A 6,468-nucleotide genomic window follows, 5' to 3' on the forward strand; every position below is an offset into this window, starting at 1 on the left:
TCACAGTAGAGAGAGCTAGCCTGTGACAACTTCTGGCATTATTTGTTTTATTTTATCAAATAATCTTCATGTTATGAAATTTTATTCATGATTGTTACAAACACTCAAGCCAAGTAAAGATCATAAAAATAAATGTTAAAGACTGATTTGGAAAATATGTACAAACGTATCCAGCTTGATGCTTAAATAGACAAATCAAGAACTCTTTATGTTTGTATTTGGTTATCCCTAGAACTGGTAGATTAAAAACTGCCATATGGCTTTTTACAAACATCTCATTTCACAGGGCCAATTACTTTTCTATACGTAGTAATGACATAAAAATCTCCTCAAATTTGTTACCTGCATTGGACAAAAATTGTCCTAAAACCTCTTTTGATCAAAAATGCATGAATCTATGGCTTACTTTACAAATTGTGCCACGATTAGAATTAGAATTATACTAAAGTAAATCTGTGTATTAAATTTTGGATGTAGATATTTCCACAGTTTTGTAAATCGAATAAGTATTTTTTACCTACAGCAAGCAATTTACTTTTTAAACCATGCTACTACATTTGTAAATTCACCTGATTTTCATAACATTTTGAAAATCAGAACAATATGAAAGTACTTCTTTTTCACCTTTTAGAGACCAGAAATCTGGAGGGAAGAATTTGATGGGGTTTTTTCATCTGGTAAACACTGCAGGGAGAGGACTGAAATATGGGTTAACATCACCTATGGCTCCCAGGGTAAAAGACAAGAACTTTTCACTCCTAGCTATTGTTAAACAAACCATGTTTTAAAAAATCTCATTCCTGATATTTTCCAGCATGTAACGTCTGTCTTTAAAAGGTTTCAAGCTAATGCCCACACGTGTCTACTTTAAATACTTTCTCATTTATTACATTTCCTTTACCCAGATCTCTGGTAGACTTAAGAGCCCTCATTATACCATATGGAAATAAAGAGATTCCCAAATGGAAAAAAAGACTGTTTTGAATGCTGACTAATGTCCATAGCAGGGGGAAATAATTAACTCATTACCTCACTCATTCACTCATGTAACAAACATTTATTAAACACTGTGAAGAAACTCCAGTTCTAATCCTCCAGGAGTTCACAATCAAGTGGTGCAGAAAGTCAAGCATAAAACGAATGCTAATGCAGAGCTATAAATGCCATGTTAGAAGGATACATAGTGCACCCAGAGAACAGAGAGGAAGCAACCACTAACTTACTCTCGGCAGGAGGCCTAGCAAAATTTACCCTAGAGCTGGTGAGTAGAATTGCATTGGCTGCAAAAGGTGGAATAGGGAACTGAGAGTCTAAGGCACAGAGGGATGTGAATGTATCACCTGTTTTGGTCTAGGTGAGATATCTGGTGGAGCTAACTCTAGGCTAGAGCATACAGTGAGAATGGCCACGATGAGGCTGAGAAGGTAGGCCACAGTCAGCTCTTTAAGGCCCTCAAATGTCAGGCTAAGGAGACTGAAGGCATTGCAGGTTTGAGCAGGGTAGCAACAAGATTAAATCTGTATTTAGAAAAGTCTCTCTTTTTTTTTTTTTTTTAAGAAAAATCTCTGATGCCTTGAATAATGGACTAAGGCAGGGAGAAAGTAGAGATGGGAAAACAATTTGGAAGTCAAAACTGGAGGTTCAGCAGCTGAAAGTAGGGGTATGGAAGTCCCAGTGAGAAAAGGAATTAGTGATTTTTGCAAGGTAAGAAAAATGGAGGGATCAAATCTTTCTAGAATCGTACATATTTCTATTGTATGAGATATTCACATATATTTAATTAAAGCTTTGTGTAATAAAAACATCTTGGCCTAAAAAGCATTTAGTAAGCCCATATTCCTATTTGTGTGTTATCCCAAAGCACCTATGAGAAGCATAGACATTTTTACTTCTTCACATACACTGAAGCCTTTTGTAGATAAATAAATGGCTGCACTTCCATCAGAAATACGTATAACTGTCCTAACTAATGAATGTTTTAACAGAGCCTCCAAATCCTGAATATTACCTGGTATCTATTCTTTAGGATGGACATGCATGTGGTGACTGTATGAATATATGAATTCTATATGGACTATGGGAACCCAGTAACGTGAATTTATTGTAAAACTCAGATGATTTGGGAGTGGAAATTCAGTATAGTTTTGATGTCAGTCATGTCTTACATACAGCAATTGGAAAGGATTGAAGTAGAGAACTGTAATTGAGTTATCACTTACGTTTGATTCTTTCTCCATTTTGTTACTTAAAAGGGCTTGCATGATTTATATTGAAGGGAGCTATTTTAAAACCTGTAGGTCTACTATGATTGCTTTACTGAATAATTTCTATAATGTATTTATTATGCTGTTACACCAATATTTAAGCACTTGCCCCATGCTAGGTACCAGAATACTGCATGGATGGGGAAAGTGGGCAGTAGCCCTCATAAAGGTCAAGGGGATGTGGAAAGACATCACCTAGGAATATATTCTTTTCAGTTGCATTTGAAATCACAGCCACTTAGCTCTCCAAAGAGCTGGTGCTGTAATCATTCATTCAGTCAAATCTTTGGGCACTTCCTCTGTGCTGTGCACACAGTGGTAAATAACATAGACAACGTTTCTGTCCTCATGGAGCTTACTGTGTCCCAGGGAGTGCTTGCAGTGCAATGCTCTGAGTGCTAAGGTGGGGTTAACTAGAGAATGAAAGTTCCCAGGATGCAATGGGCACTTGAAATTTCAGTGCACTATGTATATGATTGACAGAGAGAGAGAAGGAAGTGAAGGTACACTTACCCTAATTTTACCTAAATATAACCACATTCTTTCAGAAATCTGTGAAAGCAGACAAAGAATGAAAAAGGAAGAGGAGAAAGAAATGTGAAAGTCACACTTCCTCCATGAAGTCTTTGCAACTTCCTTCAAAATGGAAGTGATCTCTCAATTCTGGGCCACTGCCTCCAATTTTGGGGCATACTCTTTCTTGATTAAAAATAAAGAAAATCTCACACAATATCAAGTTATTTCCTAGTCCTACTTTTATTTTTTTCCTACTCTTACTTTTACTTTTAAATAAATCCGGAAAAAATCTTCAATGTTTGTCCTTCCTCAATGCTTTTTCTGAAAAAGATTTAGCAGAATGGTGTATAAAGACTGAAAAAAAAGATGAAGACCACGACTTGTTCAAGCTTTCTCTTCTGTGATTATTTATGCTGCTGTTTTTCCACCTTTGCCTTTCCTGTAATCAGCCTCATCCTGAAGTATGCTAGAGAGATGCTGATTACATACAAGTCACGGTAATTTACCCTTTTGACCTTCCTTGAGCTGTTATAAATCTCTCCACTGCTGGGAGGCCAGGGTTTTGTTCTTCCCTCAGCAACAAAGGGCTATTGCTTTGTAAGCTGCCTCACAGAGCAGCAGAGAGGAAACAGTGAAAACTGTGTGTGAGACTAGCTGGGGGAGGGGTGACTTTGACCTTGGCCTTTCTGAGAATGTGGGGAACCGCTTACCATTTTCTTAGTGTCAATAGCCCTCATCATGACAGAAGCAATGCTGGTGACAAATTGGAATGCAGTTATCAGTTGTGAGTGTAAAACGAGGAGGCTGGACCAGAGGATCTCAAACGCCCCTTCCGGCCCTCATGTTCCAGGATTCTAAATGTGTCTCAAGGGTGATAACTTGAAGAGAAAATTGAATAGGGCCATGAATTAGGCTTATGTGTGAGAAGCAGCCCACTGGATAGAGCCATTCACAAATCCCAGCTCTAGACAGTCTCTCCTGAACTCAGATGTCAAATAGGGAAGATTCGTTCTGAGTTGCGTTAAGAAAGACAAACAGCCTCACTGCTCTGCTGGCTAAAGCAGGGGGGTCTGACCACCAGGAGAAGTTAGGCAGATGGGAAAATCATTTCAGCATTTTGTTTCTCTAAGTCTGAGAACCTTTAACCTCTGTGATCACATAGCTGCTCATAGACTCCGACTAATCCTCAAGAAGGAGAGGGAGGTTCTATGAAGGTTTGCCACAGTCTGGTGATCACGTTTGGTCCACTGGTACCTGATGTCCTCTGGGATGCTGCTTATGGTATTGTTAGACTTTCTGTTCTCTATTCATACCTTGATCCTAATTGCTCCCATTAATTCTTTCATTTTTCTTTCTGTATTAATTTTAATGTGTAAAGGTGAGACCTCTTACAACTTGATCTATTCTTGTCGAGACTGTGAAGCAAATATGAGCAACGCAGTGTGTTTTATTCCTTTGGCCTGATATGGACATAGGCCCCTCTTCATACAAGTAATAATAATAATTACATAGCACTTAATCTGTGTCACTGGAGAAGGCAATGGCACCCCATTCCAGTACTCTTGCCTGGAAAATCCCATGGACTGAGGAACCTGGTAGGCTGCAGTCCACGGGGTCACTAAGAGTCAGACAGGACTGAGTGACTTCACTTTCACTTTTCACTTTCGTGCATTGGAGAGGGAAATGGCAACCCACTCCAGTGTTCTTGCCTGGAGAATCCCAGGGATGGGGGAGCCTGGGGGTCACACAGAGTCGGACACGACTGAAGCGACTTAGCAGCAGCAATCTGTATCACATGTTATTCACAGTGCTCTGCATGAATTCATTCAGGTCAAGTTCTCACCTGCCCTGAGTGAGTGTGTGTGTGTGTGTGTGTGTGTGTGTGTGTGTGTGTGTGTGGCTGATGGTACACTCCCCCTGTAAGGCTTGTATTTTGAATAGTTCATAGTGTCCTGTGTTTTATTTTTAGTTTGAGTTTCTGAGAAAAGAAAAGAGAAATTCCCTTCATTGGTTCATTTCTCTCCTCTTTTACCATGGCACGCAGCCCTGGCCTGGCAGCCCTTCATGCCCAGGAAATATTTTGTTGGTGCCAAGTACTCTAGCGGCTGCACTGCTGGCTTCTGTAGTGAGCACTGCTCTGCCTGGGCGCAGGCCCTGGTGGCTCCGCCTGGCACCAGGAACTTTCTGTGCCTCTTTTCCTCTCACTGAGGGAGGTGTGCGACTGCAGGAGGGCCTCGTTTCAGAGGCGACCTGGGCGCTGTTCTAACCCAAGTCCTTGAGAGCAGGTTCACCATGAAAGCTGGGCCACAGCTCAGATGCTCAGCCTGATTGTGGGAGGGCAACGACAGGGATACAGGCTGCAGGGTGATCACAGAGCACAGCTACTGGGCCATGCTGGAAACAGGTAGCACATTTTGTAGTTTTATGGGAAGAGTTTTTGGCCATCTGCACAGTACCCTTGGCCTGGTCTTTCCCAGCACTACTTGTATCAACACAGGCTTATCGAAGCCCACATGATAGATGATGCTTGAAATCCGCCAACAGAATGCAGTATTAAAACCAGGTCTGAATAGTCACTAAGACAGTGAAAGGAAATTCAACATTATCTTGTGAGATGCTAATGACCCTTTATCTGCTAGAGCTTTGGAAGATCCATTTGACTACCTGAGCACTGGGGCCTCCATTTGGCAACCTGAGCACAGAGGCCTCCTCCTTCGGCTAAGGGGTTGCATGAAATGACAGTGGTTGTTTGTTGTTATGAGTTAATGATTAAGATGACATCTCAGCTACCCTACTCCCAGCCTGAATATGAATGACTCTGCAGGGAGAGGTATGTTGGGTTTTACACACGCCCCTATTCCCTAAAGTCCACAGTGCAGTCTAAACTACACATTTTGTGAGACTGGGTCTGTGTCTGTCTGAGTGTGAATGCCTTGGGAGTCTTCTGTGTCTCAGCGTGTTTTATTCTACAAAGCTTCTCATTCAGTGGCTTCTAAACCTTGTTGTTAAATCACACTGGAAAGGGAAGCTGGCTTGCAAGTGGTAGCATCTTGCAGGCAGCATTCTGACATTTACTTTTCCCTCTCAGTACCTATAAAAATCCCAAGATTAAATTTGGTTTCCTTTTGTTTCTTTGACATCCTATGCTGGGTTTTCATTGCAGAGACTTCTCAGGAATATTTTGGACGTGGGAATGGGCTGCCAACAGATGAAATTAAAAACACTTGCATCATTCTTCCTACCACCTCTGAGAAGCAGATGAAAATACTTTCAGACCAGGGCTCAAGTTTTGATAGCATGTACACAGTATACAGTATGTCAACTGGGTGCTTTTTGACTTAAATGCAGTCAACACAGCCAAGCACAGTGTAATCTGAGAATTTTGGTTACTTTAGAAGAGAGTAAATATATATTTCAGTTCTCAACAACAAAAGAGCAGAAATGTGCTCAACATTGTCTTGCTAATCTCAAACCATTGTAGAGAAATGTTTGTTTGTGCTTGCTAATGTTCAGTATAGACAGAAACACAGCATGCATGGAACTGGTTCCATGGGAGTCATTAGAAGGCTTGCTGAGAATGTGTGCTAAGAATAATACACAATTCTTTGTGCTTGTTCTCTGGCAAAACTCATTATGAGAAGTGATTCCCAAGTCATGGGAGATGATGTGTTTGTCTCTCCTGGAAGAG

This window comes from Budorcas taxicolor, chromosome X, assembly GCF_023091745.1.
Source record: "Budorcas taxicolor isolate Tak-1 chromosome X, Takin1.1, whole genome shotgun sequence".
NCBI lineage: Eukaryota > Metazoa > Chordata > Mammalia > Artiodactyla > Bovidae > Budorcas > Budorcas taxicolor.